This window comes from Oncorhynchus mykiss, chromosome Y (genome assembly GCF_013265735.2).
Source record: "Oncorhynchus mykiss isolate Arlee chromosome Y, USDA_OmykA_1.1, whole genome shotgun sequence".
Classification (NCBI taxonomy): Eukaryota; Metazoa; Chordata; class Actinopteri; order Salmoniformes; family Salmonidae; genus Oncorhynchus; species Oncorhynchus mykiss.
Genome location: NC_048593.1, coordinates 6,573,904 through 6,598,469, shown reverse-complemented (window position 1 = coordinate 6,598,469; position 24,566 = coordinate 6,573,904). Strand labels below are relative to the sequence as shown.

At 38.8% G+C, this 24,566-nt stretch overlaps 1 non-coding gene and 1 pseudogene across 1 annotated transcript; both read left to right on the top strand.

Moving 5' to 3' along the window:
- Window positions 1–4,027: 4,027 nt before the first annotated feature.
- LOC110509559 lies at window positions 4,028–17,270 on the top strand (annotated as a pseudogene).
- On the top strand, window positions 4,575–4,653 carry LOC118945709. The gene has a single exon (XR_005040824.1). It is a non-coding gene; the product is annotated as a small nucleolar RNA SNORD72 (small nucleolar RNA).
- Window positions 17,271–24,566: the final 7,296 nt, after the last annotated feature.

Sequence of the window (24,566 nt, the reverse complement as noted above, 5' to 3'; positions counted from 1 at the left end):
GTATTTCCTCTTGCCCACTAAGATGTTTAAAATGAATAGGCCTATTCGTAAATATCCATGATGATTATTCTTAGTTAGCTGTTCAGGGACAATTTGGAAGGATAAGTCTACCAGGCTATAGGGAAGGAACAATGTGTGGCGGTTTTTATCTCAATATCAAATGTATGTTTATTGGTCGGATACACAGTTTAGCAGGTGTTACTGCAGGTGTAGCAAAATGCTTATAGTACTAGTGTCACACCCTGATCTGTTTCATCTGTCTTTGTGATTGTCTCCACCCCCCTCCAGGTGTCGCCCATCTTCCCCATTATCCCCTGTGTATTTTTACCTGTAATTCTCTGTTTGTCTGTTGCCAGTTTGTCTTGTTTGTCAAGTCAACCAGCGTTTGTTTCTCAGCTCCTGCTTTTTCCCAGTCTCGCTTTTCGCGCCCTCCTGGTTTTGACTCTTGCCTGTCCTGACTCCGAGCCCGCCTGCCTGACCCTGCTTACCCTGACCCTGAGCCTGCCTGCCATCCAGTACCATTGCCTCACCTCTGGTTACTGAACCCTGCCTGCCTTGACCTGTCCATTGCTTGCCCCTATTGGATTATTAAACTATTGTTTATTCGACGAGGTCTGCATCTGGGTTTTACCTTCATACCTGATAACTAGCTCCTAACAATGCAGTAAGATGTCAGACAAGTACACAAAAAAAGAAAAGAAAACAAGAAATCAAGAACGGCGGGTCAAATCTGATTAACAACACAAATAGCACTGTAGCAGTAATCAAAATGCAGTCTATACTGTACATATGCACACCGGAATAATTTACACAAGATATACTAAGAATGATATGTTTAGATGTAGATATAATACAGTGAGCTATGTCAAGAATCCAGTAAATCAAATCAAATCAAATCAAATTTTATTTGTCACATACACATGGTTAGCAGATGTTAATGCGAGTGTAGCGAAATGCTTGTGCTTCTAGTTCCGACAATGCAGTAATAACAAGTAATCTAACTAACAATTCCAAAACTACTGTCTTGTACACAGTGTAAGGGGATAAGGAATATGTACATAAGGATATATGAATGAGTGATGGTACAGAGCAGCATAGGCAAGATACAGTAGATGGTATCGAGTACAGTATGTACAAATGAGATGAGTATGTAAACAAAGTGGCATAGTTTAAAGTGGCTAGTGATATATTTACATCATTTCCCATCAATTCCCATTATTAAAGTGGCTGGAGTTGAGTCAGTGTCAGTGTCAGTGTGTTGTATATACAAGTATATACAATTGAAGTCGGAAGTTTACCTACACTTTGGTTGGAGTCATTAAAACTCGTTTTTCAACCACTCCACAAATTTCTTGTTAACAAACTATAGTCTTGGCAAGTCGGTTAGGACATCTACTTTGTGCATGACACAAGTCATTTTTACAACAATTGATACAGATAGATTATTTCACTTATAATTCACAATTGCAGTGGGTCAGAAGTTGACATACACTAAGTTGACTGTGCCTTTAAACAGCTTGGAAAATTCCAGAAAATGATGTCATGGCTTTAGAAGCTTCTGATAGGCTAATTGACATCATTTGAGTCAATTGCAGGTGTACCTGTGGATGTATTTCAAGACCTACCTTCAAACTCAGTGCCTCTTTGCTTAACATAATTGGAAAATTAAAAGAAATCAGCCAAGACATCAGAAAATAAAATGGTAGACCTCCAAGTCTGGTTCATCCTTGGGAGCAATTTACAAATACCTGAAGGTACCACGTTCATCTGTACAAACAATAGTACGCAAGTATAAACACCATGGGACCACGCAGCCCTCATACCGCTCAGGAAGGAGATGTGTTCTTTCTCCTAGAGATGAACATACTTTGGTGCGAAAAGTGCTAATCAATCCAAGAACAACAGCAAAGGACCTTGTGAAGATGCTGGAGGAAACAGGTACAAAGTATCTATATCCACAGTAAAACAGGTCATATATCGACATAACCTGAAAGGCCGCTCAGCAAGGAAGAAGCCACTGCTCCAAAACCGCCATAAAAAAAGCCAGACTACGGTTTGCAACTGCACATGGGGACAAAGATCGTACTTTTTGGAGAAATGTCCTCTGGTCTGATGAAACAAAAATAGAACTGTTTGGCCATAATGACCATCGTTATGTTTGGAGGAAAAATGGGGAGGCTTGCAAGCTGAAGAACACCATCCCACCGTGAAGCACGGGGTGGCAGCATCGTGTTGTGGGGGTGCTTTGCTGCAGGAGGGACTGGTGCACTTCACAAAATAGATGGCATCATGAGGTAGAAAAATTATATGGATATATTGAAGCAACATCTCAATATATCAGTCAGGAATTTAAAGTTTGGTCGCAAATGGGTCTTCCAAATGGACAATGACCCCAAGCATACTTCCAAAGTTTTTCAAAATGTCTTAAGGACAACAAAGTCAAGGTATTGGAGTGGTCATCACAAAGCCCTGACCTCAATCCCATAGGAAATTTGTGGGCAGAACTGAAAAAGCATGTGTGAGCAAGGAGGCCTTACAAACCTGACTCAGTTACACCAGCTCTGTCAGGAGGAATGGGCCAGAATTCACCTAACTTATTGTGGGAAGCTTGTGGTAGTTTGACCCAAATTAAACCATTTAAAGGCAATGCTACCAAATACTAATTGAGTGTATGTAAACTTCTGACCCACTGGGAATGTGATGAAAGAAATAAAAGCTGAAATAAATCATTCTCTCTACTATTATTCTGACATTTCACGTTCTTAAAATAAAGTGGTGATCTTAACTGACCTAAGACATGGAATTTTTACTAGGATTAAATGGCAGGAATTGTGAAAAACTTAGTTTAAATGTACTTAACTAAGGTGTATGTAAACTAGCGACTTCAACTGTAAATATATGGTGTGTGTGTATAAACAGTGTCACTGAAATACAATGTACAGTCGTAGAAATATTAGAATGAACTGTTGGTGATACAGTATTTAAATACACAGTGTGAAACGGCCCACTGGGCACACATTGGTTGAATCAACGTTGTTTTCACATCATTTCAATGAAGTTGCGTTGAACCAATGTGGAAACGATGTTGAATTGATGTCTGTACCCAGTGGGGGAAGTGTCCAGGGGTTCAATCAAATCATTTCTGGGTAACAGTTAAGTAGATTACTGCAATAGTTTTCCATTAAAAGGTAAAAAAGCAACAAAAATATTGCTTGGACTGTCTGGGAGTGGTCTGAGTGAGGGACCTAATTGGAGGGACCTAACACTTTTACAGTGTTTCATTAGCTGTTGTACAATACAAAACAGGAAAACAGAATTTTGACTTCACTGGGCCTTCCAGGATACAAGTTAATTCTGTTTATTCTCTGGGGACAAAATGTCAAATAGAGGTGCTTATATGTGTCATTTTTCACGGCATGTACAAGTGTGAAATGGAAATGTGTATTTTGCAAATCCCAACTCCCCCTGAGAGTGGGGTCACAGCCAGGGGTCAGTCATTAATGACTGATTGAAATTGATTGTCTTGGATGCAACTCCACCTGTGTAAAGTCTTTGAAAGCATATATTTTATGGTGTTCATGCAGTAGGCCTAGGCCTTGTATAGACTCATTGAAACGTTGTGAATGCCTTATCTTGATAGGCTAAGGAAGAAACCTGTGCATTCATATCCATTTCAGAAGCAACCTATGGAAGTAGCCAAGATAGAATACTTTTTCAATTATATCCTTCCATTCCTTGAAGTAATCACTGATCCGACATGATTTGATGGGTAAGGCAGAGAAGGAATTATGTATTTAAATTATTCAAACCGGCCCTCTCAGTCATTAGGCAAAACCGACCAATTTGCCTAAAGTACATAAATTAATGTTTACACCCTTAGTTGGTAGCGGGCAACTTAGTAGGCTACTCATGGAGTGAAAAGCTTGTCCTAATTAAGGGGGCTTATTTTACTGTTACACCGGAACAACCTCGGTTCTGATTTACCGCAACACCAAGACCTTTTCCGGTCTCTTTCCACACACCCACAGTAAGAAAATGGTGAGTGATGAAATTTGTCAGAGATGGATCTTACAACATCTATTTATTTATTTATTATTTTATTTTTCAAGAAATCGTAGTAGCTTACGACTTATAATCAATGGTAATGGGTTCTCATTTATATTGTTTTTGGTGAAACGTTAGATGGTGTAGAAAAACCGGTAAACAACTTGGCTAACTAGTCAACTAACGTTATACAGCAATGGAGGCATTGGTTTATTTTTGTGTATGTTTTGGGGTTAGCTAGCTAGTTGGCTCAAGGTAAATAAGCCATTCTACAAACCACAACATTCCCGCCTTTCTTTGTGTAGCTAATTCCCTCTAATTAACTAGTTATGAGTTGTTTTGGTGAAATGTTGCTAGTTGGAAGTGTTAGTCTATTATGCCACTTTTCTAGGTAGCTAACGTTACCGCTAGCTAGCGAAGTTACCAGGAAGTTGGATAGAAACGTTAGTAGTGCAGCTTAAATACCTAAGCATGAAATCAGATGTACAACAAATAACTAATTATCTCCTATGAATTATCCATGGGCCATTGTCTTGTCAATGATGTTTTCAATACAAATGTCTGAACATATGAATATCAGTGATTCTTACTTATTGACTGAGACAAGATCCCAACCTCTCCATGCATTTACACCAAACGGCAATGATCTATTTGGCAACATTTTGGTCCTTGTGTGTTTCAGACGAAGGGGACATCGTCCTTCGGAAAGCGGCGCAATAAGACTCATGCTCTATGCCGTCACTGCGGTTCCAAGGCTTACCATCTGCAGAAGTCGTCCTGCGGGAAGTGTGGCTACCCCGAGAAAGAAGCGCAAGAGAAGTTGTAAGTGCCCATGCCATTCCTTGAGATCGATAATTCAGATTATCCATTAATTGAAACTGCTGTATTGTAGTGATGGGATGTTCTGTACTTTTTACCGACTCCAGATCTTTTCAACTCGTTCAGGCAAACGGAAACATCTTTCAACTCATTTCGTTCATTTGATTCAGAAAGGCCCAGAGCACGCAGGACCCCTGACTGCGAACAATGAACTAAAAACTTGAAAGAATCATGATTCTACACACCTCTCGTTCTCCATAGGGGCTATTTGTAGCTGTCATTTGTGACTGAGACTTATAAAACGGTGCTTTGAGGCTACTAAATACAAATACGATTACTTATTGATAGCTTTGAAACAAGGTCTAGTTGCGTCCGGACTAGACTGTGAACAGCTTTTGGCGGAAGGCCTTTGGCTTGACAGGGAGATTAGCACAATATTGTTTGCCAACTGCAGCCCCCCCCCCCCCCCCCCCCCCCAAACGATTCATTCTCATGTTCAAGTGTTGAGCAGAGGCATGTTCTGGTTTTACAAAGCTGTGTCATCTAACATTCAATAATCAATTAATAGAATTCATTATTTCACCATGCAATCAATTATCAGTTCTAAACATGCGTTTTTCTTTATGCATGATCTATTTTTCCATGAGCACATGATACAGTTTGTCTCCTGAGCCGGAGAGGCGAGTATTAATCCTGTCAGTAAAGTCGTTCATAAAGAATGAATGGTTTACGAACGGCACATCACTACTATATTATCACCAAGATGTCACAGACCTGTGGGTATTCTGTCTCAATATTGAATACCTAGGTTTGTTGGTGCATTGTCTTTCACTTTGTTTGCTTTACTGCTTGCCTTGTTGACTTGTTTTTGAATGTTTGACTGTGCAGCATGAGTCAGTTCATATTTATTACCCATTGTCCTGTCAATTATGTTTTCAATACAAATGTCTGAACATATGCATTTCAGTGATTCTTACTTTAACTCTCCATGCATGCACATAGGATGACAAATTAGGCAAAGACTTTTTTTGTCCCCACATCTGTTGACCCAGGGTGTGTATCACAGTGGCTTATGCTATCTGGGTGATTCGAACATAAGGAAATCAATGGTGGCTGCCATGACAAAAATACTCCTGAATGCATCATTTTGGGAATTTGATTCTCCCGACTGTCTGGCTATTATTTTGGGGATTTGTTAATTTTCAAAGATTTTGATCCCAGAAATATGCAATGTGCATAAATTATTTCTCACAAATTTTGTGCACAAATTTGTTTACATCCCTGTTTGTGAGCATTTCTCCTTTGCTAAAATAATCCATCCACCTGACAGGTGTGTAGGCCTGACCCCATTTAGTAGACAGTTTGTCGACCAATATTTTTTTTAGTTGAGCAGTGGTGTATGTATATATATGTATGTTAGTGCACACAAGACATCTGTCTGAGTCACACCTGTCTGAGTGGACTATTCCATTGCGGAGGCGGCATACCAGTAGTACAGTTACTGTTAATTACCATAATTTCTAATCTACAATGTTTGTTTAATTATGGTAACTTCTGTTAATGCATTCAATATATTATTATTTGTTTTACCATTGTCATTGTAGGAGTGGACATGTTGTTTGCAGAGCGCACAACCTAGTCTACACTTGTGAGGAAAAAGTTTTGGTTTATCTCATTCCATTTACGATTGTCAATTTATTCATTGTCTTTTGTTTTAGAGCACTCTTTGAGTAAGGACACAAACCTGATTACGCATAGAACTAGGCCTAGGCTACCTGACCGGCGGGCAAACGTAAGCTTAAAAATGTTGCCATTTGTTAAGGCTGACCCCAATTGGTCGATTGTTTGGTCATTAGGCTGTTGATCGACCGATATTTTTTTTGTCAAGTGGGTGTGTGTGTTTATTTATTTGCACCCAGCTCAGTGAACTAATACATTGCGGAAGCCTAGACTAAAAGCCAATTTAGACTTGATCTGAAAATGTGGTCAGAGGCTGGAGGGTGTGATGCAAAAGCGAAGCCTCCATAGGCATACAGAGGCCAAATTGAGCTCTTCTACCACATAGCCATGCTCCTCCCAAATTTTCCCCTTTCTCAGTGTTTGAGTGGTCACATTATTTGAAGAGTGCACAACCTATGATGCAATGCAACAAGTTTTGATTTATTTCATTACATTTACGAGTTTTGACAATTTAGCCATTGTCTTTTGTTTGGAGACTGTCAATGTTGAGTAAGGACGCGCACGCATAGAAGTATTATAGCTTATGGCTTATAGGCTACCTGGCCTGCGTGCAAATGCAGGCATATAACTGTGCACATTTGGGGGATCTGTAAGTAGTTCTGATTGGCTTAACGCACCCCCACTAATGGCCTGGAGAGCTTCCCAAAGTAACGTTTTCTACACCTCAAACAGTAAGCAAACAAAGTCAGTTTTTACATCCATTGAGAATTACAATAGTTCCTCAATATGTTTGAAAAATCTTTCCAGCTTACAACTCTGTGTGAAATCGAAAAATGTAATGTTCTGATCCAGTGGACTTGGACAGAAATAGGTTCCGGTACTCATTTTGGGTGATGGCACTATTTTATATTTAGGTGCAGGAGCTCCACAATACTTTTGAGCTAATATTCAATACGATGAACAGGAGCTCAAGCAGTAGAACATTTGAGGTGCCGGTACTCTGCTCCTGTGAGCTCCTGCCCAAGTCAGCACTGCTTCTTATCCCTTGCGTAAATAGCCAGAATATTTTATACAATGTTGAAAGTTCGCTAGTGCAAGCTTTGGGTTAACTTAATAGTTAATCTCAGCAAAAAAAGAAATGTCCCCTCACTGTCAACTGCGTTTATTTTCAGCAAACTTAACGTGTAAATATTTGTACGAACATAAGAGTCAACAACTGAGAAATAAACTGAACAAGTTCCACAGACATGTGACTAACAGAAATTGAATAATGTGTCCCTGAACAAAGGGGGGGGGGGGGGGGGGGGGTGGGGGGGGGGAGTCAAAATCAAAAGTAACAGTCAGTATCTGGTGTGGCCACCAGCTGCATTAAGTACTGCAGTTCATCTCCTCATGGACTGCACCAGATTTACTAGTTCTTGCTCTGAGATGTTACCCCACTCTTCCACCAAGCACCTGCGAATTCCTGGACATTTCTGTGGGGAATGGCCCTAGCCCTCACCCTCCAATCCAACAGGTCCCAGACGTGCCCAATGGGATTGAGATCCGGGCTCATTGCTGGCCATGGCAGAACACTGACATTCCTGTCTTGCAGGAATTCATGCACAGAACGAGCAGTATGGCTGGTGGCATTGTTATGCTGGAGGGTCATGTTAGGATGAGCCTGCAGGAAGAGTACCACATGAGGGAGGAGGATGTCTTCCCTGTAACGCACAGTGTTGAGATTGCCTGCAATGACAACAAGCTCAGTCCGGTGATGCTGTGATACACCGCCCCAGACCATGACGGACCCTCCACCTCCAATCAATCCTGCTCCAGAGTACAAGCCTCGACTATCATTCAACTATAAACGCGAATCCGACCATCGCCCCTGTGAGCGAGAACTGCGACTCGTCAGTGAAGAGCACTTTTTGCCAGTCCTGTCTGGTCCAGCGACGGTGGGTTTGTACCCATAGGCGACATTGTTGCCGGTGATGTCTGAGGACCTGCCTTACAACAGGCCTACAAGCCCTCAGTCCAGCCTCTCTCAGCCTATTGCACACAGTCTGTGGATCAGCCAATCGTTCACACAACAGAATGCACCACGCGACTGAAGAGAGACGAGACTATCAATTTGCTAGTTACAGCATCAGCGAGCGCTCTGGAAAGACAGTGGGAGAGTGGAAAGATCAGTTTCACATCCATAAGTTTGCCAGGTAACTGACAGCAGCGCGTCCCCTGAACGATAACGTAGAGGTGTAACTGAAAAACAACTGGCATTTGGAAAGTTTGAGGTGAGGGAGAAAGTGTGGTGGAACAAGTACTTAACCATGGTAACAGTATCTTGCTAGCTGGATTGAATTATCCATTAGCGAACCAGAGAAATGTTGACCAACATTAGCCAATTTAACTGATCAAATAATTGAGTTTATGGTGTGAAAATTAGCTGGCTAATACAGTCAGACAGCTAACGCTAGCTAGCTAACGTTAACATCAGATGAGCTAACGTTAGTAATCTTACCCATTCGTTATAATATTAACTGGTAACGTTATAACTTGAATGGCAAGGAGTCGCATAACGCGTTAGTTGCTTACTGGACCCTGGAAATCTGTGTGAAATGTTTAACTAGCTAACATACTACCTGTGAACAAATGTTTTTACAAGGGTAACCTGTCCGTGGCTTAACCTGTCTGGTACAGACAACAGCCAGTGAAATTACAGGTCGCCAAATTCAAAACAGAAATCCCATAATTCAAATTCCTCAAACATACAAATATTATACACCATTTTAAAGATACACTTCTTGTAAATCCAGCCACAGTGTCCTATTTCAAATAGGCTTTACGGCGAAAGCACACCAAACGATTATGTTAGGTCAGCACCTAGTCACAGAAACCCATACAGCCATTTTCCAACCAAGGAGAGTGTCACAAAAGTCAGAAATAGCATTAACATTAATCACTTACCATTGATGATCTTCATCTGTTGGCACTTCCAGGTCTCCATGTTAGACAACAAATGTTTGTTTTGTTCGATAAAGTTCATCTTTATGTCCAAATACCTCCGTTTTGTTGGTACGTTTAGTTCAGAAATCCAATGGCAAAATGTGCGCTCTCAACACCAAGACGAAAGTCAAAAAAGTACAATAAAAGATAGTAGAAACATGTCAAACGATGTTGAAAAGCAATCCTCAGGTTGTTTTTGTCGTAACTAATATTTCAACCGGACAAAAGCTTCGTCAATGCTCCCGATCACACGCTTGGTTCATGTCTGGAAATTTCCACTGTCCTCTCATTGAAAGCGGTGTGTCTCCCTCATTTTTCAGAGTAAAAAGCCTGAAACAATGCCTAAAGACTGGTCACGTGTAGAGGAAGCCATAGAGATTGTGAACTGGGTCCTAAGTCTTTGTATGGTGGATAGGCTTTCAATGGAAAAACAGCCTTTCAAAATAATAGTACTTCCTGGTTGGATTTTCCTCTGGTTTTTGCCTGCCATATCAATTCTGTTATACTCACAGACATTATTTTAACAGTTTTGGAAACTTTAGAGTGTTTTCAATCCAAATCTACTAATTATATGCATATCCTAGCTTATGGGCCTGAGTAGCAGGCAGTTTAATTTGGGCACGCTTTTCATCATATTCCAAATGCTGGATGCCACTAGATGTGACAAGCTGGATGCCACTAGATGTGACAGGAACACCACACACTTTCCCTATTCTCACTTTTTCAATACAGTGGATAAAAAGGGGTATGCGTGGTGTACTCTGCCTGAAAGAGATAAATTATGCCAACAAAAGGTATCATGCTCTGCTGGCACATTGAAGAACATATGTCCGCAGGCAGAAAGTGTCAAATGTAATAATGTGCAGTGTAGCCCAAATATATTGTTTTTCTTGTGTTGAACTTGACAGTAACACTGTCTTAGGTCAGTTAGGATCACCACTTTATTTTAAGAATGTGAAATGTCAGGATAATAGAGAGAATGATTTCTTTCTTTCATCACATTCCCAGTGGGTCAGACATTTACATACACTCAATTAGTATTTGGTAGCATTGCTTTTAAATTGTTTAACTTGGGTCAAACAAGCTTCCCACAATAAGTTGGGTACATTTTGGCCCATTCCTCCTATAACTGAGTCAGGTTTGTAGGCCCCCTTGTTCGCACATGTTTTTTTTTAAAGTTTTCTATAGGATTCAGGTCAGGGCTTTGATGGCCACTCCAATACCTTGACTTTGTCTTTAAGCCATTTTGCCACAACTTTGGAACTTATGCTTGGGGTCATTCTCCATTTGGAAGACCCATTTGCGACCAAGCTTTAACTTCCTGACTGATGTCTTAAGATGCTGCTTCAATATATCCACGTAATTTTCCATCCTCATATTTTATTTTATGAAGTGCACCAGTCCCTCCTGCAGCAAAGCACCCCCACCACATGATGTTGCCACCCCCGTGCTTCACGGTTGGGATGGTGTTCTTCTGCTTGCAAGCCTCCCCCTTTTTCCTCCAAACATAACGATGGTCATTATGGCCAAACAGTTCTATTTTTGTTTCATCAGACCAGTGGACATTTCTCCAAAAAGTACGATCTTTGTCCCCATGTGCAGTTGCAAACCGTAGACTGGCTTTTTTTGGGCGGTTTTGGAGCAGTGGCTTCTTCCTTGCTGAGCGATATTGGACTTGTTTTACTGTGGATATAGATACTTTTGTACCTGTTTCCTCCAGCATCTTCACAAGGTCCTTTGCTGTTGTTCAATATATCCATATACTTTTTCTACCTCATGATGCCATCTATTTTGTGAAGTGCACCAGTTTCTCCTGCAGCAAAGCACCCCCACAACATGATGCTGCCACCCCGTGCTTCACGGTGGGATGGTGTTCTTCAGCTTGCAAGCCTCCCCATTTTTCCTCCAAACATAACGATGGTCATTATGGCCAAACAGTTCTATTTTTGTTTCATCAGACCAGAGGACATTTCTCCAAAAAGTACGATCTTTGTCCCCATGTGCAGTTGCAAACCGTAGACTGGCTTTTTTGGGGCGGTTTTGGAGCAGTGGCTTCTTCCTTGCTGAGCGGCCTTTCAGGTTATGTCGATATAGGACTTGTTTTACTGTGGATATAGATACTTTGTACATGTTTCCTCCAGCATCTTCACAAGGTCCTTTGCTGTTATTCTTGGATTGATTTGCACTTTTCGCTCCAAAGTATGTTCAACTCTAGGAGACAGAATGCGTCTCCATCCTAAGCAGTATGACGGATGCGTGGTCCCATGGTGTTTATACTAGCGTATTATTGTTTGTACAGATGAACGTGGTACCTTCAGGCATTTGTAAATTACTCCCAAGGATGAACCAGACTTGTGGAGGTCTACAATTTTCTGAGGGCTTGGCTGATTTATTTTGATTTTCCCATTATGTCAAGCAAAGATGCACTGAGTTTGAAGGTAGACCTTGAAATACATCCTCAGGTACATCTCCAATTGACTCATGATGTCAATTAGCCTATCAGAAGCTTCTAACGCCATCACATAATTTTCTGGAATTTTCTAAGCTGTTTAAAAGCACAGTCAACTTAGTGTATGTAAACTTCTGACCCACTGCAATTGTGATACAGTGAAATAATCTGTCTGTAAACAATTGTTGGAAAAATGACTTGTGTCATGCACAAAGTAGATTTCCTAACCGACTTGCCAAAACTATAGTTTGTTAACAAGAAATTTGTGGGGTGATTTGAAAAACGAGTTTTAATGACTCCAACCTAAATGTATGTAAACTTCCGACTTCAACTGCACATATGCAGTCCGAAAAAGAAAATAAAAACTTGTGGCAGGTTAGGAGAATTAGGTTAAGGTTGGGAAAAGGTTTAAGGTTTACTAAAATGCTATAATTGTCTCTTACGCGACTAACACGTATAGCTAAAACCAGGCCTGCCCTGAAGTCTTGGTTTCCATTAATGCACTGGTACTCTATTGTCAAGGATCTGCAAATTAAGGATATTTCGGAATGTTTGCTGATGATAACCATTGCTCCTGTTTTGTGAGATTTCTTTCTGCAGTTTCCGTTTGTGACCTGTCGTCTCTTTCTGTAGACAACTGGAGCGCTAAGGCCAAGAGGAGGAACACCACTGGGACCGGCCGCCTGAGACATCTGAGGGTCGTCTACCGCAGATTCAGGTTAGCACAGTGTAAAGCCAAGGTATACAGTCCTGCTGATTTTTGTCCTTGAAAAGCCAGGGTTGTCTGGTAGGGCACATAGCAAAATGTTTAGCATCTGAAAATGAAGTTCAGGTAGGGTGTTTTCTCCTGTTTCCTGCCCACTGAAGGTGGTGACCATGGTGCATTCCAGCCAATCAGTAACATTAGTGCAAGGAAAAATATAAACCTACAGGATTGTGGGTCTCATGGGCCTGAGTTAATCAAATGTGAAGGACATGCAGGTCATTCTACAATGAGACTACATTTGTGGTGGTTGATGCTCTGCTGAAGTGTTGTCACGGTACCAGAATGTTTTACTTCGATACCAGGTTTAGTATCACCATACTCAATACCATGGCAAAAAGATTTAGCTAGTCACAAAACAACCACTGGGCATCACATTTTTTGCACAATATGTTGGTAACTGGTAGAACAAATAAAATAACAAATTCTTCTTCTGTTCTATATTCAATTTCTTTCAAAAAAAATAAAACACCCTATTAAATAACAGAATAACTTACATTTTCCTTATGCAAAAACATATCTGAGACTCGGAGCATACAAAACAATTTTACTGTTATGTCTAAACTGATTTCAAATGTAATTTGATACACGGTTAATTTGTTAATCTATAGCCATAATATCCGGTTGTTAATTATAGCTAAATAATTTAATGTAGTGTTTTGATAAGTTCATTTCTGAAGCTTCTTTATTACAATAGTCTTCACACCATAGAAATACAGTGGATTTAACACAGCGTACTACGATTCCCAGATTGCATTTCGACTCCCAGGGTTGCTGGCTGGCAGTCTAAATATATTGCTATCATAGCTAAGTTATGAGTGCAACTCAAATTACTTTTTGGTTATAATTCTATTATAACGCTTACATGAATGTCATGCTGAATATAAAGTGCCTTTGGAAAGTATTCAGACCCCTTGACTTTTTCCACATTTTGTTATATTGCAGCCTTTTAAAATGGGTTAAATAAATAAAAAATCAGCAATCTACATACAATACCTAATAATGACATACTGGAAACAGGTTTACATTTTTTTTGCAAATGTATTAAAAATAAAAAAACAAAGGTATTCAGACCTTTTGCTATGATACTCTAAATTGAGCCCAGGAGCATCCTGTTTCTATTGATGTTTCTACAACTTCATTCGAGCCCACCTGTGGTAAATTTAATTTATTGCACATGATTTGGAAAGGCACAAACCTGTCTATATAAGGTCCCACAGTTGACTGTGCATGTCAGAGCTAAAACCGAGCCATGAGGTCGAAGGAATTGTCTGTGGAGCTCCGAGACAGGATTGTGTCGAGGAACAGATCTGGGTAAGGGTACCAAAAAATGTCTGCCGTGTTGAGGGTCCCCAAGAACACTAGCCTCCTACATTCTTAAATGGAAGAAGTTTGGAGCAATCGGGGGAGAAGGGCCTTTGTCAGGGAGGTGAGGTTGGGCGGCAGGGTAGCCTAGTGGTTAGAGCGTTGGACTAGTAACTGGAAGGTTGCAAGTTCAAACCCCCGAGCTGACAATGTCGTTCTGCCCCTGAACAGGCAGTTAACCCACTGTTCCTAGGCTGTCATAGAAAATAAGAATTTGTTCTTAACTGACTTGCCTAGTTAAATAAAGGTAAAATAAAAAGGTGACCAAGAGTTCCTCTGTGGAGATGGGAGAACCTTCCAGAAGGACAACCGGCACTCCACCCATCAGGCCTTTATGGTAGAGCGGCCAGACGGACGCCACTCCTCAGTAAAAAGCCCACTTGGATTTTTGCCAAAAGACACCTGAGGCTAGTAACTACTAGTATGAGCACAGGCTCATACGCAGACAAAAAATACAAATTGTATCCGTAAAGTAAATAGAAACATGTCAAACCATGTTTTTATTCAATCCTCGGGTTGTTTTTAGCTTAAATGATCTATAATATTTCAACCGGATTGCGCATGAAAAAGCTCGGTGACACGTCAGGGTCCACACATTCAGACTGATCTTACTCCCTCATTTATAAGAATACAAGCCTGAAAAAAAAACTTCCTGGCTGGATTTTTCTCAGGTTTTCGCCTGCCAAATCAGTTTTGTTATACTCACAGACACTTATGTTAACAGTTTTGGAAACTTAGTGTTTTCTATCCAAATCTACCAGTTACAGTGCCTTGCGAAAGTATTCGGCCCCCTTGAACTTTGCGGCCTTTTGCCACATTTCAGGCTTCAAACATAAAGATATTAAACTGTATTTTTTTGTTAAGTTAATACTTTGTAGCGCCACCTTTTGCTGCGATTACAGCTGTAAGTCACTTGGGGTATGTCTCTATCAGTTTTGCACATCGAGAGACTGAATTTTTTTCCCATTCCTCCTTGCAAAACAGCTCGAGCTCAGTGAGGTTGGATGGAGAGCATTTGTGAACAGCAGTTTTCAGTTCTTTCCACAGATTCTCGATTGGATTCAGGTCTGGACTTTGACTTGGCCATTCTAACACCTGGATATGTTTATTTTTGAACCATTCCATTGTAGATTTTGCTTTATGTTTTGGATCATTGTCTTGTTGGAAGACAAATCTCCGTCCCAGTGTCAGGTCTTTTGCATACTCCATCAGGTTTTCTTCCAGAATGGTCCTGTATTTGGCTCCATCCATCTTCCCATCAATTTTAACCATCTTCCCTGTCCCTGCTGAAGAAAAGCAGGCCCAAACCATGATGCTGCCACCACCATGTTTGACAGTTGGGATGGTGTGTTCAGGGTGATGAGCTGTGTTGCTTTTACGCCAAACATAACGTTTTGCATTGTTGCCAAAAAGTTCCAATTTGGTTTCATCTGACCAGAGCACCTTCTTCCACATGTTTGGTGTGTCTCCCAGGTGGCTTGTGGCAAACTTTAAACAACACTTTTTATGGATATCTTTAAGAAATGGCTTTCTTCTTGCCACTCTTCCATAAAGGCCAGATTTGTGCAATATACGACTGATTGTTGTCCTATGGACAGAGTCTCCCACCTCAGCTGTAGATCTCTGCAGTTCATCCAGAGTGATCATGGGCCTCTTGGCTGCATCTCTGATCAGTCTTCTCCTTGTATGAGCTGAAAGTTTAGAGGGACGGCCAGGTCTTGGTAGATTTGCAGTGGTCTTATACTCCTTCCATTTCAATATTATCGCTTGCACAGTGCTCCTTGGGATGTTTAAAGCTTGGGAAATCTTTTTGTATCCAAATCCGGCTTTAAACTTCTTCACAACAGTATCTCGGACCTGCCTGGTGTGTTCCTTGCTCTTCATGATGCTCTCTGCACTTTTAACGGACCTCTGAGACTATCACAGTGCAGGTGCATTTATACGGAGACTTGATTACACACAGGTGGATTGTATTTATCATCATTAGTCATTTAGGTCAACATTGGATCATTCAGAGATCCTCACTGAACTTCTGGAGAGAGTTTGCTGCACTGAAAGTAAAGGGGCTGAATAATTTTGCACGCCCAATTGTTCAGTTTTTGGTTTGTTAAAAAAGTTTGAAATTTCCAATAAATGTCGTTCCACTTCATGATTGTGTCCCACTTGTTGTTGATTCTTCACAAACAAATACCGTTTTATATCTTTATGTTTGAAACCTGAAATGGGGCAAAAGGTCGCAAAGTTCAAGGGGGCCGAATACATTCGCAAGGCACTGTACATGCATATCATATCTTCTGGGCCCGAGTAGCAGGCGGTTTAATTTGGGCGTGCTTTTCATCCAAAATTCCGAATGCTGCCCCCTACCCTAGAGAGTAGCTTGCACTTTGTCAGCTGCATGTGCAAGTAGCCTGGCTAGCTTACTACTGCCCCCTTGAACATTCAGACAAATTACTCGACATTGATCCTCTCAATCCTTATGACACATTTGAAAGATGTACCGAAAGTAACAAAGTCTAGTACCAAACCGTTTTTCATGTTCTAGTATCGAAAAAGTACAGAAGTTTCAGTAGATTGTGCAACACTACTCTGCTATATCAAATCAAATCAAATTTTATGGAATCATTCTTTGCTCCTGGTTGTGTAGCCCAATAAGCCACTATCAGCCTGTGCTCCGTTAAAGCTGTTGCTTGGAAATAATGCTAGCTGAAATTAGTTTGACACAAAATAAATGTCTGAACAAATTAGTTCAGTGATTCTAAATGTTTTTACTGAGGCGAGCTTCACTCTGCCATCAGTTGTGAACTAGGTTCCATATAAAACTATTTATTCTGCTATGTTTGCTTATTGCCATCTATTATTTAGTTTGTTCAGCAGTACTGTACATGCACCCAACAGACTTCCACAGGGCTGGGTACAAATAACACCACAACCTGGTAAAGACTCTTTGTGACTGAATGAAAAGTTGCCATATAGCGTAGGTGAGCAATAAGGTTACTTTTTGAGTCTTCTATGTAATGTACAGATGTCTTATTTTCTTTTCCCATCCTTTTCAGGAATGAGTTCTGGGAAGGGACCACCCCCAAGCCCAGGCGTGTTGCAGTGGCTGCCTCCAGCTCGTCCTAGACACACTTTGGGTTCACTTTAATAAATGTGCTGTTGGTTAAAGTTGTCTTATCCGTTTCTTCAGTATTACATTAACCATCCATTAACTCTTTAACAATCTTAGCTGCATATTTGATAAATGTAATTGTAGTGGAGTTAACAATTCCCAATGTATATTTATTCTACCTGGATTTTAAATGAAGAGACAAATGAAGTGTGTTTCTGTCAAGTTTTTAAGTTAGTGCAAGCATTCAGTACCACTCTTGACATTGCCCATAACAACCATAGAAATGGTATGGATGAGACATATTCCCACCCCACATAATTCTCAAAAGGTTATGTAAAGATGTTTCAGTGGTGCAGTGTACAATCAAGATTGAGATGGCAATAATAGAACAAATATGTGTTGCTGAATCAAATCCTCCGTCTGTGGTGTTAGGTTCTGAACCGAGTAAAACTCAAACGAAGTTTATTTACCCACTGGGTCATACAGCTGCAAAGACAACATACAAGCACATATTTATACCTTCCAACAAGGTGTAAATCTTCTTGCATGTTTAAGAAGGACATTATTCTCTGTTAGTCCGTAACTCTGTAGGTTCCTCTTACTGGTGTTGTCATGGCCCTGCCTAAATCTAGGACCCTCAAAGGTGTGGAAATGTTTGAGGTCTATAATCGGATGGACTTCGGGGTGGGTCTCTGTAGCCCCCCTCCCAGCATTGTCTTCTCCATCTGTTGGCCTTATCTCGAGTTGAATTCCACATCCCTCATGGTCTTGATTCCTCAGCAACTGGTCTGTCTTATCAAGAACTGATACTAGCCTTTTGCAATTTGCCTCAGAAACATACATATTCAACAATAACATATTTGAACAGATATCAACTTTGTGCACTACCCCTGTTCTCAATCAGTAATTTTCCACACACCTAGTTCCCCTTGACCCCTAACATTCCTTATACATGTAATTAATCAGTTAAGTATGTAATGTTATAGTATGGTAACATGAATACATTTTTTTAAGCTAGAATCCAACAGTGGTTTTCAGACCTTGTCTCCTGGACCCACAGATGTTTTGCAATTTTATTGTAGCCCCAGGGCTTGATTGACAAGTATAATCATGTGCGCTAGGGTGGGAATAGTTCAAATATATGGACTGGCTGGGGGGGTCCCTGAGGTGAGCAAACAAAATTACTTACAGAAAAATATCCACAGTGTTCCTATCATCTAGTTTAGACAGTACTTCAAAAAAAAAAATACGGACAGAGTGCATCAAACATGATTTAGACCTTGTTTATGGAAAAGTGTTTATTTCTGTATTTCAAGGTTGCTACTTGATGATAATTGTCCACAGTGTATCATCTAGTTTAAACAGTACTGCAAAAATGTTACTTGCAGAGTGCATCAAACATGATTTAGACCGTTTTCATGGAAAAGTGTTTATTTCTGTATTTCATGGTTGCAACTTGCTGAAAATTGTCCACATTGTTCCTATCATCTACTTAAAACACTCCTGCAAAAATGTTACTTACAGAGTGCATCAAACATGATGTAGACCTTGTTTATGGAAAATTGTTTATTTCTGTATTTCAAGGTTGCAACTTGATGAAAATTGTCCACAGTGTATCATCTAGCTTAAACAGTAATGCAAAAATCTTAACAATTGTCCACAGTGTTCCTAACATCTAGTTTAAACAGTACTGCAAAAATGTTACTTACAGAGTGCATCAAACACGATTTAGACCATGTTTATGGAAAAGTGTTTATTTCTGTATTTCAAGGTTGCATCTTGCTTACAAATGTCCACCGTGTTCCTAACATCTAGTTTAAACAGTCCTGCAAAACATAATTCTTAGAGTGCATCAAACATGATTTAGACCGTTTGCATGGAAAAGTGTTTATTTCTGTATTTCAAGGTTGCATCTTGATGAAAAATATCCACAGTGTTCCTATCATCTAGTTTAGACAGAACTTCAAAATAAATTACGGACAGAGTGCATCAAACATGATTTAGACCTTGTTTATGGAAAAGTGTTTATTTCTGTATTTCAAGGTGGCAACTTGATGAAAATTGTCCACAGTGTTCCTATCATCTAGTTTAAACAGTACTGCAAAAATGTTACTTTACAGAGTGCATCAAACATGATTTAGACCATTTTCATGGAAAGGTGTTTATTTCTGTATTTCAAGGTTGCAACTTGCTGAAAATTGTCCACAGTGTTCCTATCATCTACTTAAAACACTCCTGCAAAAATGTTACTTACAGAGTGCATCAAACATGATGTAGACCTTGTTTATGGAAAATTGTTTATTTCTGTATTTCAAGGTTGCAACTTGATGAAAATTGTCCACAGTGTATCATCTAGCTTAAACAGTAATGCAAAAATCTTAACAATTGTCCACAGTGTTCCTAACATCTAGTTTAAACAGTACTGCAAAAATGTTACTTACAGAGTGCATCAAACACGATTTAGACCATGTTTATGGAAAAGTGTTTATTTCTGTATTTCAAGGTTGCATCTTGCTTACAAATGTCCACCGTGTTCCTAACATCTAGTTTAAACAGTCCTGCAAAACATAATTCTTAGAGTGCATCAAACATGATTTAGACCATTTTCATGGAAAATTGTTTATTTCTGTTTTTCAAGGTTGCAACTTGCTGAAAAATATCCACAGTGTTCCTATCATCTAGTTTAAACAGTACTGCAAAAATGTTACTTACAGAGTGCATCAAACATGATTGAGACCGTTTTCATGGAAAAGTGTTTATTTCTGTTTTTCAAGGTTGCAACTTGCTGAAAAATATCCACAGTGTTCCTATCATCTAGTTTAAACAGTACTGCAAAAATGTTACTTTACAGAGTGCATCAAACATGATTTTGACCATTTTCATGGAAAAGTGTTTATTTCTGTATTTCAAGGTTGCAACTTGCTGAAAATTGTCCACAGTGTTCCTATCATCTACTTTAAACACTCCTGCAAAAATGTTACTTACAGAGTGCATCAAACATGATTTAGACCGTTTTCATGGAAAATTGTTTATTTCTGTATTTCAAGGTTGCAACTTGATGAAAATTGTCCACAGTGTATCATCTAGCTTAAACAGTAATGCAAAAATCTTAACAATTGTCCACAGTGTTCCTTACATCTAGTTTAAACAGTACTGCAAAAATGTTACTTACAGAGTGCATCAAACACGATTTAGACCATGTTTATGGAAAAGTGTTTATTTCTGTATTTCAAGGTTGCATCTTGCTTACAAATGTCCACCGTGTTCCTAACATCTAGTTTAAACAGTCCTGCAAAACATAATTCTTAGAGTGCATCAAACATGATTTAGACCGTTTGCATGGAAAAGTGTTTATTTCTGTATTTCATGGTTGCAACTTGATGAAAATTGTCCAAAGTGTTCCTATCATATAGTTTAAACAGTACAGCAAAAATGTTAGTTACAGAGTGCATCAAACATGATTTAGACCATTTTCATGGAAAAGTGTTTATTTCTGTATTTCAAGGTGGCAACTTGATGAAAATTGTCCACAGTGTTCCTATCATCTACTTTAAACACTCCTGCAAAAATGTTACTTACAGAGTGCATCAAACATGATTTAGACCTTGTTTATGGAAAATTGTTTATTTTTGTATTTCAAGGTTGCAACTTGCTGAAAATTGTCCACAGTGTTCCTATCATCTACTTTAAACACTCCTGCAAAAATGTTACTTACAGAGTGCATCAAACATGATTTAGACCGTTTTCATGGAAAAGTGTTTATTTCTGTATTTCAAGGTTGCAACTTGATGAAAATTGTCCACAGTGTTCCTATCATCTAGTTTAAACAATACAGCAAAAATGTTACTTACAGAGTGCATCAAACATGATTTAGACCGTTTGCATGGAAAGGTGTTTATTTCTGTATTTCAAGGTTGCATCTTGATGAAAAATATCCACAGTGTTCCTATCATCTAGTTTAAACAATACAGCAAAAATGTTACTTACAGAGTGCATCAAACATGATTTAGACCGTTTTCATGGAAAAGCGTTTATTTCTGTATTTCAAGGTTGCAACTTGCTGAAAATTGTCCACAGTGTTCCTATCATCTAGTTTAAACAATACAGCAAAAATGTTACTTACAGAGTGCATCAAACATGATTTAGACCTTGTTTATGGAAAAGTGTTTATTTCTGTATTTCAAGGTTGCAACTTGCTGAAAAATATCCACAGTGTTCCTATCATCTAGTTTAGACAGTACTTCAAAAAAAATTACGGACAGAGTGCATCAAACATGATTTAGACCTTGTTTATGGAAAAGTGTTTATTTTTGTACTTGAAGTTTGCATCTTGCTGAAAATTGTCCACAGTGTTCCTATCATCTACTTTAAACACTCCTGCAAAAATGTTACTTACAGAGTGCATCAAACATGATTTAGACCGTTTTCATGGAAAAGCGTTTATTTCTGTATTTCAAGGTTGCAACTTGCTGAAAATTGTCCACAGTGTTCCTATCATCTAGTTTAAACAATACAGCAAAAATGTTACTTACAGAGTGCATCAAACATGATTTAGACCTTGTTTATGGAAAAGTGTTTATTTTTGTATTTGAAGTTTGCATCTTGCTTACAATTGTCCACAGTGTTCCTAACATCTACTTTAAACAGTCCTGCAAAACAAAATACTTAGGGTGCATCAAACATGATTTCGACCTTGTTTATGGAAAAGTGTTTATTTCTGTATTTCAAGGTTGCAACTTGCTGAAAAATATCCACAGTGTTCCTATCATCTAGTTTAGACAGTACTTCAAAAGAAATTACGGACAGAGTGCATCAAACATGATTTAGACCGTTTTCATGGAAAAGTGTTTATTTCTGTATTTCATGGTTGCAACTTGCTGAAAATTGTCCACATTGTTCCTATCATCTACTTAAAACACTCCTGCAAAAATGTTACTTACAGAGTGCATCAAACATGATGTAGACCTTGTTTATGGAAAATTGTTTATTTCTGTATTTCAAGGTTGCAACTTGATGAAAATTGTCCACAGTGTATCATCTAGCTTAAACAGTAATGCAAAAATCTTAACAATTGTCCACAGTGTTCCTAACATCTAGTTTAAACAGTACTGCAAAAATGTTACTTACAGAGTGCATCAAACACGATTTAGACCATGTTTATGGAAAAGTGTTTATTTCTGTATTTCAAGGTTGCATCTTGCTTACAAATGTCCACCGTGTTCCTAACATCTAGTTTAAACAGTCCTGCAAAACATAATTCTTAGAGTGCATCAAACATGATTTAGACCATTTTCATGGAAAAGTGTTTATTTCTGTATTTCAAGGTTGCAACTTGCTGAAAAATATCCACAGTGTTCCTATCATCTAGTTTAGACAGTACTTCAAAAGAAATTAAGGACAGAGTGCATCAAACATGATTTAGACCGTTTTCATGGAAAAGTGTTTATTTCTGTATTTCATGGTTGCAACTTGCTGAAAATTGTCCACATTGTTCCTATCATCTACTTAAAACACTCCTGCAAAAATGTTACTTACAGAGTGCATCAAACATGATGTAGACCTTGTTTATGGAAAATTGTTTATTTCTGTATTTCAAGGTTGCAACTTGATGAAAATTGTCCACAGTGTATCATCTAGCTTAAACAGTAATGCAAAAATCTTAACAATTGTCCACAGTGTTCCTAACATCTAGTTTAAACAGTACTGCAAAAATGTTACTTACAGAGTGCATCAAACACGATTTAGACCATGTTTATGGAAAAGTGTTTATTTCTGTATTTCAAGGTTGCATCTTGCTTACAAATGTCCACCGTGTTCCTAACATCTAGTTTAAACAGTCCTGCAAAACATAATTCTTAGAGTGCATCAAACATGATTTAGACCATTTTCATGGAAAAGTGTTTATTTCTGTATTTCAAGGTTGCAACTTGCTGAAAAATATCCACAGTGTTCCTATCATCTAGTTTAGACAGTACTTCAAAAGAAATTAAGGACAGAGTGCATCAAACATGATTTAGACCGTTTTCATGGAAAAGTGTTTATTTCTGTATTTCATGGTTGCAACTTGCTGAAAATTGTCCACATTGTTCCTATCATCTACTTAAAACACTCCTGCAAAAATTTTTCTTACAGAGTGCATCAAACATGATTTAGACCGTTTTCATGGAAAAGTGTTTATTTCTGTATTTCAAGGTTGCAACTTGATAAAAATTGTCCACAGTGTTCCTATCATATAGTTTAAACAATACAGCAAAAATGTTACTTACAGAGTGCATCAAACATGATTTAGACCGTTTGCATGGAAAAGTGTTTATTTCTGTATTTCAAGGTTGCATCTTGATGAAAAATATCCACAGTGTTCCTATCATCTAGTTTAAACAATACAGCAAAAATGTTACTTACAGAGTGCATCAAACATGATTTAGACCTTGTTTATGGAAAAGTGTTTATTTCTGTATTTCAACGTTGCAACTTGCTGAAAAATATCCACAGTGTTCCTATCATCTAGTTTAGACAGTACTTCAAAAAAAATTACGGACAGAGTGCATCAAACATGATTTAGACCTTGTTTATGGAAAAGTGTTTATTTTTGTATTTGAAGTTTGCATCTTGCTTACAATTGTCCACAGTGTTCCTAACATCTACTTTAAACAGTCCTGCAAAACAAAATACTTAGGGTGCATCAAACATGATTTCGACCTTGTTTATGGAAAAGTGTTTATTTCTGTATTTCAAGGTTGCAACTTGCTGAAAAATATCCACAGTGTTCCTATCATCTAGTTTAGACAGTACTTCAAAAGAAATTACGGACAGAGTGCATCAAACATGATTTAGACCGTTTTCATGGAAAAGTGTTTATTTCTGTATTTCATGGTTGCAACTTGCTGAAAATTGTCCACATTGTTCCTATCATCTACTTAAAACACTCCTGCAAAAATGTTACTTACAGAGTGCATCAAACATGATGTAGACCTTGTTTATGGAAAATTGTTTATTTCTGTATTTCAAGGTTGCAACTTGATGAAAATTGTCCACAGTGTATCATCTAGCTTAAACAGTAATGCAAAAATCTTAACAATTGTCCACAGTGTTCCTAACATCTAGTTTAAACAGTACTGCAAAAATGTTACTTACAGAGTGCATCAAACACGATTTAGACCATGTTTATGGAAAAGTGTTTATTTCTGTATTTCAAGGTTGCATCTTGCTTACAAATGTCCACCGTGTTCCTAACATCTAGTTTAAACAGTCCTGCAAAACATAATTCTTAGAGTGCATCAAACATGATTTAGACCATTTTCATGGAAAAGTGTTTATTTCTGTATTTCAAGGTTGCAACTTGCTGAAAAATA